This window comes from Phoenix dactylifera, chromosome 17 (genome assembly GCF_051530095.1).
Source record: "Phoenix dactylifera cultivar Ajwa chromosome 17, Ajwa_hap1_PhDact_Kaust_v1.1, whole genome shotgun sequence".
Classification (NCBI taxonomy): Eukaryota; Viridiplantae; Streptophyta; class Magnoliopsida; order Arecales; family Arecaceae; genus Phoenix; species Phoenix dactylifera.
Window position 1 is genome coordinate 14,271,435 of NC_143206.1, and position 19,506 is coordinate 14,290,940.

The 19,506-nt window shown below is 35.4% G+C and overlaps 1 pseudogene across 1 annotated transcript; it reads right to left on the bottom strand.

Annotated features, from left to right (window-relative positions):
- Positions 1 to 387: 387 nt before the first annotated feature.
- Positions 388 to 19,451, bottom strand: LOC148699659 (lon protease homolog, mitochondrial-like; annotated as a pseudogene). The gene is made up of 21 exons (XR_016398828.1): positions 19,269 to 19,451; positions 17,405 to 17,656; positions 17,106 to 17,279; positions 16,782 to 16,888; positions 16,092 to 16,453; positions 15,197 to 15,210; positions 14,981 to 15,102; positions 14,190 to 14,288; positions 13,354 to 13,419; positions 13,161 to 13,247; positions 12,841 to 12,880; positions 12,553 to 12,724; positions 12,332 to 12,456; positions 11,448 to 11,578; positions 11,221 to 11,325; positions 10,947 to 11,060; positions 6,298 to 6,465; positions 3,641 to 3,742; positions 2,236 to 2,601; positions 1,469 to 1,987; positions 388 to 1,015 (listed from the first exon to the last, which is right to left on the bottom strand). The product of XR_016398828.1 is annotated as a lon protease homolog, mitochondrial-like (transcript).
- Between the last annotated feature and the right edge of the window lie 55 nt (positions 19,452 to 19,506).

The window sequence follows — 19,506 nt, forward strand, 5'->3', positions numbered from 1 at the left end:
TTGCGATATCATCAATCATGCGAGTTGAGGTCAGCATGTGAATCACATTGGGAGAATGGATTGAATTAGATTTGAAATGACATCATTTGAGGCTAAAAATCACTAGCAGCTGCATTGCATTTTGAGTCATCATCTTGCATATTTCATTTATAAAGAAGTACTAGTAGAACACCCCTTGCTACAATATCATGATTAAATTAGAAGAATCGATGCCAAGATTATCACCAACAATGGATAAAATAGATGAAAGAAGTACCAATTCGTACAAATTTTAGTATCTAAAGAATGAATGCCCTAATTGGAAGGAAATGACTGCTAAAATGCAAATATCGGCAACAATTAAATTTTTTTCCAGCCACATCCATCAAAGGAGAAAAACACAAGGAGTTGAAAGTTGAAACCAATCCAGCAAACATGATCAAATTAATAATCAGCTATCATCATACATTTGAATGAATAAAAAATTTAGGTTTTGAGAGTAGTTTACATTTGAGTATTGATGAAAACAAAAATGCCGAAATAATGTATTTATATCTTGACCACCATCCACCTCCAGAAAAGATCACAAAAAATACAGCCGTGCTATGGTTTTTTTCGCAATGGTTGTAAGACATAATTAATAAACAATCTTCAGGCATCAGTACATGCAAGCATTCAAATCATGGATGCTCTAGGAAGCCCGTTAGGAATTGTCCATGACCTCAATAAAAGGCTAACTCTCTTTGGAATTGGTCCATGGTGGCTGCATCATGAAGAACTACCATGGAATTTCTTGCAGTCGTCAAGAAAACTATAACATGTGAAGACCCAATACAGGTGGATCAGAGACTTAGATTTGTGGCTTAGAGTTGCTTCCAAAAGCCAGCTCAAATATTTGGTTATAATCATCTACGAAGTGAACTTCAAGGCCTTCCTTCACATTGCCAGCAAGCTCATCAAAATCTCTTCTGTTAGCTGATGGGAATATGATAGTCTTCACCTCACTTCTTCTTGCAGCAATTATCTTCTCCTTTACCTGTTTGGTAGGAATGAAACTTTTAAAAACTAACAGAAAAAAACAAAGTCACAGAGCAGTAATAATACTAAATAATGGTGATTTCTGGTGTTATTTTTCAAAATAAGACTTCAGAATGATTTTTATCAAATATAGGAAGTTTGCAAATTTAGTAAAAATGTCAAGCTTTGCAGTTTCCAACTCAAAAATTCAGGCTATGACAAAATGCATATAAACTCCTAGATTCAGGTATTTCTACAATGGATGGTAAATCATATAGCATATAAAGATCAAATGGACAAATATGATGAATTGAAAGACAGAGAGTATGTCGCACATCCCGTGGTTGGAAACCAAAACAAGAATAAGAAACATTAAGTCTTAAAACAATCATGAAAACAAAAAACTATGAACTTTCGATTATTATGGTCGGTCACAATGATGAATAAAGATTATGTCACAGAGATAACATACCCCACCAATTGGGAGAATCAGTCCTGTCAATGTTACTTCACCAGTCATTGCAAGTTCTTTTTTAACATGCTTTTTCATGGCAAGAGACAACATTGAGGTTATCATGGTGCACCCTGCACTTGGTCCATCCTTGGGGGTAGCACCAGCCGGCACATGCAAATGGAGCTTGGAGTCTGCAAAAAATGGATTGTCTGGTTCTTTCTGAAGCAATATTGCTCTGGCTACGGTATGAGCTATTTGCGCACTCTCCTTCATGACGTCTCCGAGCTGACCCGTCAATAGAAGTGCACCTTTCCCTTCTCCTTGCTCCACTAGGGCGGTCTCAACATACAATGTTGAACCACCCATTGCAGTCCAAGCAAGACCCATGACAACTCCTACTGGAGTCTGATCATATATACGTTCGGCATGGAATACTGGTTTGCCCACAAAATCAGCCAGGTTTGAGACATCAACTATGACCTTTTCAATCACATTATTAACTTTCACATCCTTTACATCACTTGTTTTTATATTGACCTGTAAATAGAGAAATCAATCAATTAATACATGACACAATGAATATACGGTGCATAAATATGCATATGTTAACATATATGCATACTACATTAAAGTAATTTCTATCGTCTGACTGATCCTTCCACTAATGTGAAAAAAAAAGTTTACACATAGGACTTGTAAGAAAAATCACTAGTAGGTGTCAATGTTAAACCAATTCTTACACTACAATAAAATGCATGTTTTAGTCACTTAGCTTCTCAGAATACCTTTGAATCAACGGGTTGGTCTGTTGTTGCAATACCGTCTGATGATAAGAGAGTTGGCTGCACTTTGTCAGCCTCCAACTGTTCAACAAGATGCTCATGAGAAGTTGCTTCTGATTCTTCTGTGGCAGTTCCATTAGGCTGTTCATGTAACGAGACTTCAATTGCTTGTTCAGATTCTGTTAAGGTAGTTGTTGTAGCCCTTTCGTGTGAGTTCCCATCCTCCAGTTTCTTCCCCCCTGGACCATCATCTGCAATTTGAGTAGGCTCTTCAGTAGATTTCTCTCTAAGCTGTTTGGCTCCTTGCTGAAGGCTGACTTTTAGAGATTGCTCATTTGTCACCCCTTGACGGACAAGTTGCAGAGCTATCTATATTAAAGCATAAGAATAAAATCGGTCATGAATAGGAAAAATATTCAAGGTTTTCTGAAATCAAAATATTTATTTCATTGATAGGAAAAGATGCAAATTTAAATATCTAATATACATCAATGGTCATAAAAATGCAAATGAAGGGAATGACTGAGAATTCATAGATGATAGTAATAGAAATGCATGTATGCTTATGAAACTAGTGCTTCTGCATATTTAATGGCCAGAAAACATTCAGATTAATCACTGCTAAAAGGGGAGACTTTCACAGAAAAGCTTTTGATTACAGAAATATTGACTTCCAACATCTCTCAAAGGGGTGTAAAGCCTATGACAAAATAAACTTCAATTAAGTACAACTACACCAGAAGATGCATTAATTGAAGCAATAATTTGTAAAGGAAAACATTTGTTTAATAGAAAAACATAAACAATTTGGAAAGCTACAAGTGAAAAACCACCAATTCAAATATCCTGTTAAAATAAAAATTTCAGAAAGCCAAAACTAGCAGGTCAATAATTTAACATTTCTAATTGTTTCTTTAATCCTTCCCATAATTCTCCAACTAGCACATCCGACAAGTATACCTATTTGTGAGATGACCCAAATACCCAAATGTCTTGCATAAGCAATATGCAAACTAGTTACAAAAAATCGAGGCAATTGGGTTTTTCATTGATAGGGACAACCAGCTAGACACTTTGGTCAAAACATCATAACTAGCTTGTTATGTTCATGCACGCATTCAAACCAGAACTAAATCAAAATATCACCTAGTAACAAGCATCTTGTGTTCTCATGATGCATTTCAGATTGTATACGGTGCCGTTTGAAGTTCAAAGTCATTACTAATTTTTCTGAAGAAAGCATACCGATAACATTGTGCCTCGTCATCAGAGGCAACCCAATGCTCAACAGTTATGGTTGGGATTTGCTAGCAAAACAATTACTTTGAAAATAAATAATAAAATTACGAATATTTAGATTTAAAAACTGATACTTCTTTTCTGAAGTTCTAACAACTGTGTCACAAACCTTGCGGTATATCTTCTCAATTTGCTTTTGAAGATTCCGAACACCTGCCTCTCGGCAATAATTTTCTATCAGAGCAAGAAGAGCTGCATCAGTCACTTCAACCTGGATACATTGATCAGAAATGTTAACAGAATATAAACCAATATAGCATAGATCATGTATACATGGTTAAATATGTCTGTAAAACATTCTATCAGTAGCACGAGACACTCAGCCACCACTAATCCATGTTCACTATTACTAAATATATGTTCTAACTGATGATCCAATTACATCAGGTTAATCCTAGAAAAGCACATTCATGCTGAATGATTCAGACACTAATCTTCCTTACAGTGAAGCAATGTTCAGTCGCCTTTCTAATATAATATATAAAGACAAATGGTGAGATAAGGCGACGGCTTGAGCTTTCCACCATGATCTCCAGATGGCAAAAGCTAACGATTTAATATTGAATCACAGTTATAACTTTTAATTTTCGTAAAGGTACTCTAGTTCATGAATAACAATCTTTTGAGTGGCCTGTGAAGTGTGTCATTCGACACAACCAAGTTAGAACATTGGCCATATCAAGTGCTACCAACCAACTGGACCAACTCCTTGTAGCATCTTCTGAAATTAATTTTCCTAAGACCAGGTACCTGCTTAACCCCAAGACAAAAAACTATGAATAGAATAATTTTTGCATGGGAGCTATAGACTACTTTTTATGTTTTTATTCTCGAGTTATTTTTATTAATCAGCTAATGATCCTTAAAAGTTTACGGATTAATAATTTGAAATCCTAAATATGTAGAAAATAATTGGTATTTAAAGAATTTCTCAAGTGAATAATTCCCTTGGACAAGATTTCTACCATAACCAAATCATCTTCTCCCATCTAAATGGGGTCAGCATGTACAAAGCTAAAAATCCACCAAATCAAATACTAAGATGAAAATACAACAGGGCACAAATTCATGTAATCAGGAATTCTACAATATTTTTCAGCTCATGATAATTCAAAGGCACTGATATGCTCGTAGTGTTTATCTGTCTCATATTGTAATTGATCTGTCAAACTGCTATAATTCTCTAACCATGTAGCAGATAACATCTCAGGAGATTTACTAATCTAGAATATTTTATTTAAAAATATATTTCGATAAATCGTGATGAAATCCTGATCCCTAGTATCTATTGCAATGATCAGAATCCATTTATGAGTTGAAAAAAATATTGCTTATGCAGATGATGTGTCTCGAAGAGAGTAAATTATATGACCAGAAACAAAAGAAGAATGAGAATGTTCTCTTTCTTTTAAAGGTTTTCTTCTTTCCCCTCAGAAGGAAGAGAAGGGGGGGGGAGGGGGTGTTTGGGGTGGGGGTTAGTGGGAGCTGGAGGGCACCACTCCTAGGCTATGGAATCATTCATTTAGAATCATTGTTATGACTTCAGAACCATTGAAAGCTTGAACAGGTCCATTCAGTAGCTAACAGGTTGGAAAAAGAAAATTGAGTATATCAAATCAAGTAATGCAATGCTATGACAGTAACACAAACATATCAAAACCTTGCAGCATTATCAATAGAATGATAAACTTTCTTTGTTCCATCAAATATTTTGCACCAGCAAAATTGAAAGCCTTGATCCTACCATGAAGAATGTAGCTCTACTCTCTCTGACAATGATCTTCCAATACACAGACACTCACAAACACTTGTCTACAGGAACATGCGATGCATGCCCAGTATAAAAATAATAAAAAAAGAAAGAAATGTGTTGAATGATAATATAAATTCTATTTATCAATTTAAAATAGAAAAAATCAGTAAAATCTAAAATCCAAACAGTCATGAGAAATAAAAACTTTCCTAACTATACCTTCCATATTCTCATGCAATTCTCTTTCTATGCTCTGATGAGAGATATAATGAGATATTTCATATGTGAAACATAAGACCATAAGATCTAGGAAAGAGATGGAGAGGTCAAAGTATCTATCATTTTCTCTTTATTCATGAAAATTAAGTGAAAAGGGTGTTCTAATAGAAAAGGTTTCTTAAGAATAGAGAAGGAGAGATTGGACTGGTGAAGATGATTGGAGGGGGGCAGGGGGAGAGGAGGGGGGCAGGAGGACAGGAGGGCGGAGGGGAGGGGTAGAGAGAGAAGTCCTTGATACGAAAACCGAAATCAGACTGACTAACCATTTTAGAACAAGCATTTTGTTTTTCTAGTCTTTTGACAGCTCTGCTCCTCCTTCATATATGGAGAAGATCGGAACAAGTTCAGTCTCTAATCTTATTTTGACTGTAATGGAATGTGAGATGGAAAACATATTATGATTCTTTGGGAGGATGGGATTTTCATGGAATCAAAGAGGCTGCTTGTTCTCATGAATTACAATATTCTACAATTATAAAAGAATGTTTTTGATGAGATTTGGTTAGAAAATCTAATGGCAAACTTGAAAAAAATAGGCATAACCAAAGGCACAGATTTCTCTTTTTATCATGCACACAAAAAACATATATATAATCTGTTTTGAGTGGGATATTTCTTGACATGATATCAAATACAATATGCCAATTTCAGATAAATTGAAAGAAAACGGACCACTTCCAGCAACTTTTCAGGGGGACATATAGTTAACAATACGAGTGCAGTATTAATCATACTTGTTCAGATTTGATACCACAAGCTTCACGAGTAGTCTTTTCCAAATAGTCCCTTGCAATATGCATCTTTTCATCAGTGATATAACCAGCAAGAGCAATGACCTCCATTCTGTCCAAAAGAGGGTTTGGTATCATCTCAACTACGTTTGCTGTGCAAACAAACAGAACCTAAATTAATAAGCAAAATGGTGTCAGAAGATATTCTAATGGAAGAGTAATTCTGTAAATACATTCACAACTAAACTTAGCTAAGATATCTGAATGCAAATAAAATTGCAACATTAGGACATGGAGAGAAGTGACAGAAGATATTCTGGAAATAACTGAAATGACAATTAGATTTTCATGTATGCATGGGTATGCATGTGTGCACGTGCATGTGCCCGTGATACTCCCATGCCAAATGCAACACACATACACCCTTGTGGAAAGCACGTGATGAGACATTGAAGTTGAAACTCAAATAGATCATCAATAGCATAAGCACTTAAAGTAAGTAAATCAAATGATTTTCGATGTTAATTATGTATCAAATTATCACAACATGGATAGTAAATTAGTAATCAAAGTAGCATTTGGCTTGAGTCTAATGTTAGGGTGAAAAATCTCTAACCAATTGAATTTAGATACCCATGCTTTTAGAGGTGATGAACAAATTGCAATTTAAATTTCTGTTCCTGGATGTTGGCAGTAGGGACAACCATATATGTTATGGCTTAGATGTATCATATACATGCTATACAGTAGATCTTATACAAGTCCACTGCCGGAACACATGGATGATTTTATTCACCAGATGGTAGTTCTATTTGACCCACGGTCAGTCTAGTAAATACTAGTGCGCATTGGCATATGGAATGGATTTCTTTAATATTTTAATACATATTCAATATGTGGTCATTACAAATAATGTGTGCAAAGCGCACACTGTGAGTAAAGATGCTACATGGTAGAGCCAAAGTTCTTACTTGACTGCTGAAAAATAATCAGTAATCAAGATGGTATATCTCATTCTGCATTGCAGTAACATATCTTTTCACACTGGTCCAAGCATCAGCACAATACGACATATATATATATATAAGCACCATAGGGGTACGAAAGATACTTATTGTCTCACCGACTTATAGATCTGTGCCATTTGCAAAAGTTCAAAAGCTTTGAACTTATAAATGCCTTACATGCATAATGTCTATTTCAACTCTCTCTCTCTCTCTCTCTCTTATATTTATGTTTATATTTATATAAACTGATTACGCTTCTCGCCACAAATTTATGTAGCATAAATTCCATACGAATTGTCAATTATATGTTTCTGCTAGTATAAAATTGTTATTTTAAAAAAAAGAAAAAAAAAATCTTTTTTCAGATTCTCTCTTATCCAGATCATGCATCCTACCACAATCTGCCCAACTTGTTCACAACCTTCAAACACCACCATGGCACCTCCTACCAACAGTTGCTGTAAGTCACGGCCATTTACTCCCCTCACTCTCTTTGGCTGCTGTTCCACCCCACCCCCTCCTATCCCCACGAAAGCTCTCCAGCTAAAAGGTGGAGGGAGGTGGTAGGGAAAAAAGGGTTGGTGGGCTGGATGGCATAGTAGGAGTAACTAAAAGGACTTGTAGTCATTGATGGCAGTCATGGGTAGGTGGAGACTTAAAACAGACCTAAAATTTTCGATGTGAGAAGGAACAGGACATCTTTTACAAGAAATTCAAATCTACCAAACTAATCGGATCTCAAAGTATTTCAAGCATCTACTGACCTATGTGATTGAAAATTTAATTCTATTTTAGAAGATAAAAAAATCAAAGACCTTTCCAAAAAGAATTCCTACTTTCCAAAAAAGAAATCCTACTTGCTATTCTGTTAAATTCCACTGATTCATGTCATTGAATTTTTTTCCCTCCCTTATGACTTTCAAGCTATGGAAGACTACACATTAGATGGTACAGTGGCAATGGCATCTAATATTACCTTGCAGATTGTTTTTGAATATAAAAAAAAAAAAAGCTCTTTTCCCCTTTGTAAGTCCTTTTTCTAGTGTTACACGTCATAGAAACGCTGAAAGAGCATCATTCAGTATAAGCATCCAAATTACCCAGAATAGAAATTGAGGACAGAATTTGTTTAATTATTATAAATATTTGATCATCATATGAGCTAGCTAATGCTCAGATCTTGTGGGGTAGGTTTCAACACTTCAAAGAACTAATAAATGTTCCAGTAAGAAATAACTGCCTGTTGCAAAAAAAAAAAAAAAAGTAAAAATTGGACAATGAATGGTATAGATGCGAAGCGTATTTTACCGATCATGGTGCCAAGCTCAACTTTGTGGTCAACAACCCTATTTTAGAAAATTAAAGTCCTTCTAGCAAAGAAGACTCATACCTTTAAAATGGGAGACATCCTTTGTTCCAATAAGTATGACTCTTCTTAAACAGAACTTTTATCTTCAAACAACAATGGGTTTTTCTTTGGCATCCAGTACAGTTCTTATTTCCAAAAAAAAGTTACATTCCTGACCACACAGGTCAAGAACTCGGGATTATCATTTGTGAAATAGTTTTCACATCTATAAAATCACTGCCTGTTTAATAATATACAGATTCCAATTTCACACTGTTCATTATTTAATATCTCTATGTTATTTAAAATTATATATATTCTGATTCAGAATGTGCATCTTTTCTCTCTGAAAGATTTATTAGTACTTCAAATTGCTGAAAGATAACATGTGAGGTCCAAGACATAACAGCCTGTATGACAACCGATTCTATAAGTTGTGTCATCAATTTTTATTTTGAAAGATCTGTATGAATTCTAGATATCATTCCACTAGGCCCAACTCATATGTAAGTTGGTTTCCATACCATACTACTATTTCATGAATTTGATGAAACTAAGCAGACAGGTAGGTGATTTTTTTTTCCTTTTTTTTTTGGTGTGTGTGTGTGTGTGTGTGTGTGTGTGTGTGTGTGTGTGGCGGAGGGGGGGGGGGTCTAGAGCAACTTAAAAATAAAAAGAAAAAAGGGTCTATATTCTGAACCACATAGGTCATGAACACAGAACTATCATCAAGAAGAGCATGGTCCGTTTCTTTCCCATAGCATCATTCTCTACTATTTTCATATGATAGATATAAGTGATCTTTACAAGAAATCTATTAGGTTATACTGAAATGTGATTACAGAAAAAGCACATGTCAAGCATGCTTTCTGTTTAAATAGAATCAGAACACCCATCTTTGCATTCTCATTTGCTCTATAAACAATGTCAAAATTCAAGAAACAAACTGCTTAGTGAACCTGTAAGCTAGAATTTGCATCCGAACAGAACAAGATAAGCATGACAATTGAAAAGGTGAATGTCAAATATGACAACCAAAAATTTGCACTGATGGAATAAAGTAATGAGCATGTTCATATTTATCTAAATTAAGAAGCTAGGAAAAAAAGCACTCGTGCATGTTCAGATTGGGATTACATGCCGCTATAAAACATCACTTACAAATGTACTATAGCATAATACAATAAAAATCCTATTGCTAATCAGCCTCGATGATACAATTCAAACATTTGGGGGGTATAAAAATGCCAGAAGACACCAATATTTGGATTAGTAATACAACTATACAAGACTATCACCAGAAGAATAACCATGGAATGCCGTACCGGTCCGGTCCTAGACCGGTACCGGAACGGATAAAAAACCAGTATTTCCCGGTTTTTTTTTTTTTAGAACCACAGCGCCGCGCGCTGTGGTTTTTGAAACCACCGGTACCGGCCGGTACGGACCGGACCGGACCGGTACCGTACCGGTCCGGCCGGCCACCGGTACGCCGACCGGTACCGGTACGGCGGACCTTGAGAATAACCAACATATCAGACCGCTATTTTATAACCAACATACAATATTTTGTCCATAATACCTCAAAAACTGGAAATGCATAGACTAAAGAGTGTAAGCCTATATGGAGGCTCCCAAGGAAAAAGGTACAAATCTAAATTTTGAACAATGATCTTTTAGAAGTTCTAGATCCCTTTGTAGCCACATAGGACATTACTCAAACTATCTCCATTTACTAAGATTGGACTGCTGGAAAATCTATGCCCAAAATAACAGTGGTTAAAAAACAGTGCTCATCAGGGAGAGTTTGTTCCGTTATGATTTTCAAAAATTATCTCCATCATATTGCTAGCATCTAGTTAGTTTGCTCTAACCTTTTTACTCTTTTGCACAATAACATGCTTTATAGATATATTAAAGATGGATATATATTGACTAGCTAGTTTAAAAAATAATGCCATCATTTTCATGATATATATCTCTTGTGACTCCCATCCATTTCATTGTCCAATGTGAGCAATTTTATGTAAACATTTATGCGGATCGGACATGGGCCGTAGTGTTCAAGCACATGTTCATGAGATGCATAATTATATTTGTCCCTTCAACCATGTAAGATTTGCCAAAGTCTTGCTTCAAATAAATCACATGCTCATGTAACAAGCTTCTGCACTCCACTCACAGGTATTAGATTGATATGAAATATATAATCAACATACCATCAATACTTGGACCCGATAAACATGAAAATTTAAAATAGTGAAGTCCAAGAATTCTTCACAGCAGCAGTGGCTCACCTTGGATAAGTCAATAGGAACATCAAGAAAATGGTCAAGAAAGTTCGCGTTTTGCTCGGGGTCTAGAAGCTCTAACAAAGCACTTGCTGGATCACCAGCATGTCCCTTCCCCAACTGTCACATGATAAATCACCAGAAAAGTTGGAAACATCAAATGTCATCACAATTCACAAGATCATGAGGAAGCTTAATCCCGTAAACTCGAACTAGTGCAAAAATTGATGCATCAAAATCATCACTAAATTACAACAGGTTATGTAAAGCATATTAATACCTTGTCAATCTCATCTATGAGAACTAGAGGATTAGCTGTTCCCACATTTTTCAGGCATTGCACCATCTTTCCTGGCATTGCACCAACATAGGTGCGCCTATGACCCTGGATAAAGGTTATAATGATCACAAATGAGTTTCAGATAGGCAAAACCCCACACTGTTTATAAGCTAAAGCATCAATATTGATTCCGAGATGTAGACATCAAAATGACTTAGTCGCTGTACCTTAATTTCAGCTACATCAGCCAAGCCTCCTACAGAAAATCTATAAAACCTTCTATTCAATGCTTGTGCCATTGAATGACCAACGCTGGTTTTACCAACTCCAGGAGGCCCAGAGAGACATATAATTTTGCCTGCAAACAGAAAATAATGATCTTGTTAAGATATGTTGTGTATGAATAGTAGAATTAGAAAACAAACATCAGCCAACTGAATACCATTGATTAGTCCTAATACGTTATCAGTCAAGCACACAAGGCATGTACAGCTAAATTTTATCTCTTAGTGTGTGCCGTAAGATGAATTCTTGCACAGGGCAGAGAAGGGAAAAAAGAACACTAACCACATGCAACCAGGTATAATGTTAAGGACAAAATGTGGACATGTGGTTTGCCTGGATTTGCTTGTTTTCCAATTGAACTGAATTATATTGAACCTTCACTATAGAAGTTAAGTATTTATTCAAGTCACCATTCTCATGGGGATAAAACATGGCAACCTTATAAGCCCCAGCATTCTGACATAATAACACATTTTCTTTCAAAAGAAGTGCATAAAACAATTACTTCATGAAACATCAGGACCAATATTAAAAGCCCAGGTGAGAAGATATAGTTGAAAATCGTAATATAAAGGTTAAATCCATATCCATCATCTTGATCAAAAAGTTTTAGCAAGTGTATCCATGACCAAGTATTATCAAAAAATTGATAACCAGGTGTCATCCAGCTGCTGGGGTTTGATGCAGAAACACCAGTCATAGCAAAAACGTTGGGAAAAAAACCACAGCAATCAATTAGGAGATGACAATAATTTAGGAAACAAAAAGGGAAAGAATAAATGTGGTAACCAAAAGAAAGCTAGTACACATAAAGCTGTAAACCAACCTTGCGAGGTCCCCCTTAATTTTCCAACAGCTATAAATTCTAATATTCTCTCTTTAACATCAGATAAACCATAATGATCTTCATCTAAAATTTTTTGTGCATGTTGGATGTCGAAGTTTTCATCACTGCAGTGATTGAAAACCATGAAGATTAAGCTCAATTCATTAGCAGTCTAATGAATTTCTCTAAAATGATTCAAATCGGATGTTTAAATACAGTACCTGTAGTTTCCCCAAGGTAATGCAGTAAGCCAATCAAGATAATTACGAGTCACATTGAACTCGCTAGAACTAGCTTCCAGCAGCTGAAGCTTGTTAAGCTCTTCTTCTATTACTTGCAAGACATGAGGAGGACACTGCTTGTTTTTTGGTTCAAGTCTTTCCCTGAACTTTGCTGCAGCAAAGAAAAAGAATACAAAATCACCTTGTCTTAAATACTTATATAAACATAAATATCCTCCATATATTCAATGAGATATCCCGCTAAAGAAAAGTACATCCAGAACTAACCAGTCAATGCTGATTTGTCATCTGTCTCCAAACCCAGCTCCTGGATCAAAGTAAAAAAGTGAATTCTTCATGTCTAAAGTTCTGATGAAGGTCAATGAAATCAACTTAACAAGCAATGAAAAAAGTATCAAAGTTCCCACTTCCCAGTGATATAACATGATGATAATACTCCAGTTATTGTTAAAGTAATGAAGGGGGGATAGAAGTTTAGGCCTTGTCTATCTTGGACAAGATTAAAGACACAAGTTCATTTTTGTTATATTCACCATCATTTTCTTTTATTTATCCAAAAACAGAACTAATAAGAATAAAAAAAATACCTTTTTAATTGCTTTAAGTTGCTCGTTCAACAAATAACGTCGCTGGTCTCCACTTATTTTCTCCTCGATTGCTTTTGCTATTGACTCCTGAAACAAAATTTAGTAAAGATAACACAAAAGTCCTAGTTAGTACTCAAATATAGAGAATACATAAATGGGGAATGAAATAATAGAAAATATATGGCTAAATTACCTGTATCTTACTGATCTCCATCTCTTTCTTTACTAATTCTAGAGTTAGTTTTAACCGCTCATAGACCTGGCAGGCAAATTATACGAAGTTAACATTTTATCGAAAAAATAAACAGTCAACCATGATGATGGCAGAGATCAATAGTAAATTGCATGCATCCACCCACCAACAAAAGAAAATATGAAGCCTATAATTGAAGTCTGTATGGAATTAGGTCTTTAAGGTGCAGAATCAAAATTATTCACCAGACAACCTGAAGCTTAGATGGACCATGCTAATACTTGCAACATTATGGGTTATACAGATGGCCACTGGTACACCTTAAGGCAGTCAAAAACCAGCCTGATTAGCCATTCCTTTATATTTCTGCAAGCATAGCGGTTCAAAATCCTGATCTGTGGTTCTGACACGCAATGCATTTCAATTCTTAAGATGATAATGGAAAACATTGTGACATGCTAAGCTATATCATTCTTTACTAATTTTGGAACAGCTCATTCATGCCACTGCAACTTAAGGTGAATATGCCAAGTTGCATAAGACATGATTGATATTTTATATTCATAATGTTAATGAAAAACAGTGTGATATGATTTAACATTAATTTTCAAATTGGAAGGGAACATGACATAGATTAGCACCCAACTGTTAGCACACATGCAACCCAATTGTCCAAACACAAACACACAAAGATAGAGGGGGAGAGTGCGAGGGAGCAAGAGTGAGAGAGAAGGCAAGTCATTTTTTTAATAAGTAAAACTGAACAACATAAGAATTAAAAAAATCTTTGCAGCTTGACTGAAAATGTTTGGATCAAAAGCATGCATGCTTCTTACATCGAGTTCTTCAAGCACTTGTTGGCAAAGCAACTTGTTGGCCCCGGAGATAGCAGCCCCAAAATCTGCTAGTCTTGGATAATTGAAATCGCCAATATGCTGAAATTCACGAAAAAAAAGGAACAATTTTATAACACAGTTTTCATCATTTAATCATGTTATTCTACAAGCATAACATGATATCTATTAAAGGAACTACTTATACAAATGCCTAACTTGAAGCTTCCAAAGAACAAGAAAACCTCCAGGAGAAAAGCAGAAAAAATGATTCAATAGAAAACATGACAAGAAGGGCAGTACAAACCAAAACCTATTCATAAGCCGGACTTCAAAAATGAAAATAAGTTTCCATATATTTGTGCACTTTTAATTAGATTAAATTTGGCAAAATTAGTCCTTTGACCTTATTAAATTTGAAAAGAGACAATATGCAGGGTTATAAAAGGAGGCCAAATTAAGTTGAGCTAGTTAACAACTTCAACTAGTACAATCTTGCAACTAGGACATCAGAAGATGCTGTAAGTTGTAACTCTCAAAACAATTCTCTATTCAACAGAGGAATTACAGACAAACTTAAGCAATTTAGATATAAAGTAAACAGGAAGAAGGTGTTAACTGTCAAAGCCATTTTTCCTCAAAGGATGGGATACAGACAAAAATAATTTAGATAGAAAGTAACTAAGAAGTAGTCAACCCTCAAAACCTTTTTTTTCTTTCAAGTGAGAAGTTTTCAATTCTCAAAAAACTTTTTTTTAAAAAAAAAAACAAACTTAAGAAATAGACAAAGTAACCTGTGTATATGTTTGAACATGATCTTTCCAAAGGGAATTTGTCTTCAGAATGTCTCTTAATGTTGCTATGACTTCAAATGAGGTTGCTTTTATAACTCGTCATCCTTATTGTAAGGCTTTTCCTGCAAAAAATAATAGCTATTGTTATTGAGCCAAAAATTCAAGCAAACTTTCTAGAAAAATATGAATTGTACTCTTAACAAATAATAAGTCCACCATAAACAATGATTCTGCCAGGAAAAACAAACGCAGAAGAAATTGAAACAAACCAGGAAACAGTTCAGCAAGTTGATGATGAAGACTACTGGATTCTGCCATGAGAACTCTTTTCTTGGCCAAGCCTAATGAAGGTTTGATGATTAATTGTAGGTGCCATGGGAATTAGTCATAGAATGGATTAACTGCTTGGAGTCCCTTGATTCCAATGGAGACTTTGTGCCATCGGTGTTTTGGTTACCATCATCCAGTTCATTTGAGGATTGCGGTTGTGAATCTGGTGGTGCTTCTTAGTAAATGACTGACCCAATAGATTTTACTGAAGAAAGAAGCCTAGAGTCATCAGCAGCGAATGCATCCAGATCATCTGACTCGCTCATTAAATGCTCCTCGAGTGATTGACCTTGTCTCGGGACATGGAAATTTTCTGTTTCAGCTGTATGAGTTAATAAGGTATTAGCAGAGACTCGCCCAGGAAGAAAATTAGGAGCTGGAGTCGCGCAGGTGTCCCAGGGTAGTTGTTGGATTTGTCGCTCGCTTATGTCATCGACCCTTCTCAAACTTTGAATGTCTTGATTGTAAAGCTGAGTCATTCTGTTCAGGGTAGAATCTGTTGCAGAGTTGCCATTGTTAAGTGCAAAGTTGTCTGCTACATTGAAGAAAGAAAGAAAGGAAAAAAAAATTCTTAGCTAGAGCTCATGGTAGTAGAATATCACATAATGAAATGAAAGACTAATGAAGAAATGATTTACCCAAGTAGGATGTCATTGGATTCAAAGAACTTGCACCTTGATTCATAGTTGGTAGGCACTCCATGACTTGAAAAGGAAAAGAAAGAAACAATTAGCATCCTCATCTCACTAGATTAACTCCGGGTTAAATTAAGACAAATTACCTGAACTTGGCGAATTCATTTGTATAACTCTGGGTGTTGGTGTCAGCAGTGAAAGTGGATGGTTGGCACCAACTGCTGGATCATGAGATTCAAAGGTCCACATGTGAGTAGGAGCACTCCCTTGATTGTCAATATGATTCAGATGAGGTGGACACCAGTTGCTGGATGGTTGATTTGAAATAGGTGGAAATTTTGGTTGGAGCATGCACATATCTTGCATGTCGCTATTAACGGTTTCAAAAAACTGAGAATCATGGCTTGCAAAAACTTTCTGACTCAACGTAAGTAGCCGATGATCAGAACGTAAAAGCCTTTCATAATGTTTCTCCAAAGTTCCTTCTGCAAACTCAAGATAGTGCCTCCTGAAGGAAATAAAAATAAGAAACAAGCTATGAGAATATTACATGAACTTTACTAAAGAAGATATTATTCTGTTTTTGTTTGTTCTTGATAATTTCAGAAGCTCCTATAGATGTAGTTTAACATGGACTAAACATTGAAGGACTGGAGATCTGAATCGAAGGATTTATCTACTTCATCAATAAAAAAATACATTCCTCTCTCTCTCTCTAAAAAAAAAAGAAGTATATTTCAACAAATATGGAAATATTTGAAGGTGTAAAATCCATTGAAAGGCTTAGCAAAATGACAGAGCTCCAAGAAAGTGATGTAAATGTAATTTTTATGTACCTGCATGTGGTTGCATTCCCACTGGTAAAATCAGAACAAGCTTCCCAATTAGTATGCTTTCTTGGCTGTGGATTTACCTCTTTAAAGAACATGGGCTGCTGCCTTAACTGCACTAGGTACCAAATATCTTAGTTATCAAACCCAAACAAATATTCCAAATTTTGTTATTAAAAGAATGAAATCATTAAGAAACTTCAAAAACCCATCCAAAACCAAGAATTAGTTCAAAACATGTCTAAGACATCAAAAGTAGTCTATGGAAAAAGAAAAAGTAGCAAAAGTAATCAATAAAATGAGAATATATGTCTAAGGAAAACATCTAACCTCAACTTCCAGAATGTCTGGTTGATCCCGTATGAATCGTGCTCTGGTTGCTGAGATATCGGTCCATGGGATCTCAATCTTTTTTTTCAATCTTTCTTCTTGTATCTCCCAAACAAGTTTTCGCCTAGCATAGTAAAACTTAGCTACAATATCACCTTCATTTCTTGACTTCCTCTAAAATTATGAAACATAGTTTAAAAAAAAATTGTTAGATGCTAAGAAGAAAAACTAATTAGAGCATTTGGATTTGAGCATTTGCTTTTTCTAAATTGTTCTATCAAGTCAAGACGTAAGATTACCTCCCAACAGCCGATCTTGAGTTTTGTTGCAGGAAAATTTGAAGCCTTCCATTTCATTAATGTGGGTTGGATGTTAAATTCATCATTTCTGGTCTGTTGTTTTTCTATACTAGTACCCGAAGTTGGTCCATTAAGAGGAGTGGTCTTCTTTTGAGATAGCTTCCTATCAATGAGATCCAAGAAAGATGGAGTTATGCGTAAAATCAAACCCAGAGGACCGGGTTCCTCTGTCTTGTCAGTGCATGGACCTATCTGCATAGATTAAAAATAAATAAACCAGTAAGAAAATATCGCCAAATAGAAAAGATAAGATACATTTAGAACTCCATAAAAAATTAGCTTTGTAAAAAATATTAGTTTCTAACAAAAAATAACCATAGGGACATTAGAAGGAAAGCGAACTCGATTTCATGTAGTCAATTGCTTCAAGGTTAATCTAGTTCAAATGCCACTTGCAACTCTTGTAATTCAAGTAATTATCTGTTAAAACATCACTATACCTCCTTCGATCTCAAACTGGAACCTGTTAATGTAACCTCACGATAAACTTCAAACCAAACTACCTAAATATGTGCAAACACACTACTAGATTATACCTTTGTTCTCTTTTTTTTCTTTCTTTTTTGAGATGAAGGGAGGATTAGCCACCCAAAATTTTATTTAAAAAGATAATAACAGGGTCAGCTTTGATAACAGAGTGAAAAAAAAGAACTGAAGAGGTTCCAATTCTAACAGATTAATCATTAGAGAGAAGAGATAATAAAACAAGAGATGCAGCAATGAGGTGAATCTGCCAATAAAAGTTGTTGAAGTCTGTCGACGAAGAACAACCAGGATGCTGAAACCAGTCCATAATAAAGCCAACTCTGAAGGTAAATAAAAACATGAGACATCTTTGGGTAATGGAAGCCAGAAATCCACTTCAATGAAAATTTAGTCTTCTGAAAGTGCAGGTGGAAGCTCTTTTACTTTTGTAATTACATAGGGATGACCAATCATTAAATAGATGGAGACATCTTGAAGCTATAGCTACCACATGACCAAGCTATGGCCGCAGTCAACATGACCAAGCTATGGCCGCAGTCAACATAAGAATGATAGACTAAGTAGGCTTAGAGAAATTTCTATGCCTCCAGTCAAGACAAAGAAATTCAAAAGAGTATTGAGGGAGGAGCACACCTAACAAAGAGCAAACTGTCTTCTAAAACGTTGAAAAGGAGTATTGAGAGAACAAATGATCAACAGTTTCAGGCCCATGATTACTATCAATATTGATCTGTTCCACTCTAAATCAACATAACTAAATTGACTTGCTTTAGCCTAACCAAATTTACTTCCTAATCTCTGTCTTGCTAATGTAGGCAATATAACACTTAAAAAAATTTCATATAGAGATCTAAACACAACTTAGGGACAACACACATTCCCTAAATGAATCTAATTTAAATTATTTACCGTTAGCGCATAAAAACCTCATCGATACAAGGACAACTAGATACTTGCTAGAACCATGGAAATAGCAAAAGAAGGAGGTATTAATATTTTTCACATGATTCACAATTCATTGATGGTAATGGAGCTTAACCTTGGCTATAATGAGTTATATTTCGTTAAATATACATTTTGCACTTAAAACAAGTGTATTATGATGAAAACATAGGTTATTTTCAACATAAGGATAGAATATCCAGAGTAGCTAGAATATATCTCCTCATTAGCACATCTGAGAAAGTTCTCACCAGTACATTGCCTTTTTAATGCAAGTTATTTTTTGACTTATACCTATCATTGTTATCTTTGGTAAGTTCTTGATGGCCGGATAAAAAAGACCATTTCTTATACAAGTTTAGAAAAAAGAACTGACCTTCTGCCTCTTGGAATTTGAGTCTGGCTCTTTGGGCCTATCTCGAGGTCTATTCTCTTCCTCAACCATGCGAGGACTCTCAATCCCATCAGAAGCAAGCACCTTATCGAGCCAACTATTAAAGCTCCCCTCTTGCTCAGCCCATTCAACACTTCCTTCTAACCCAACAGCTTCATCCATCATCTCCTACAAAATTAATGAATAATATATTTGGGAGCAAAAACGAATAACATCAGAC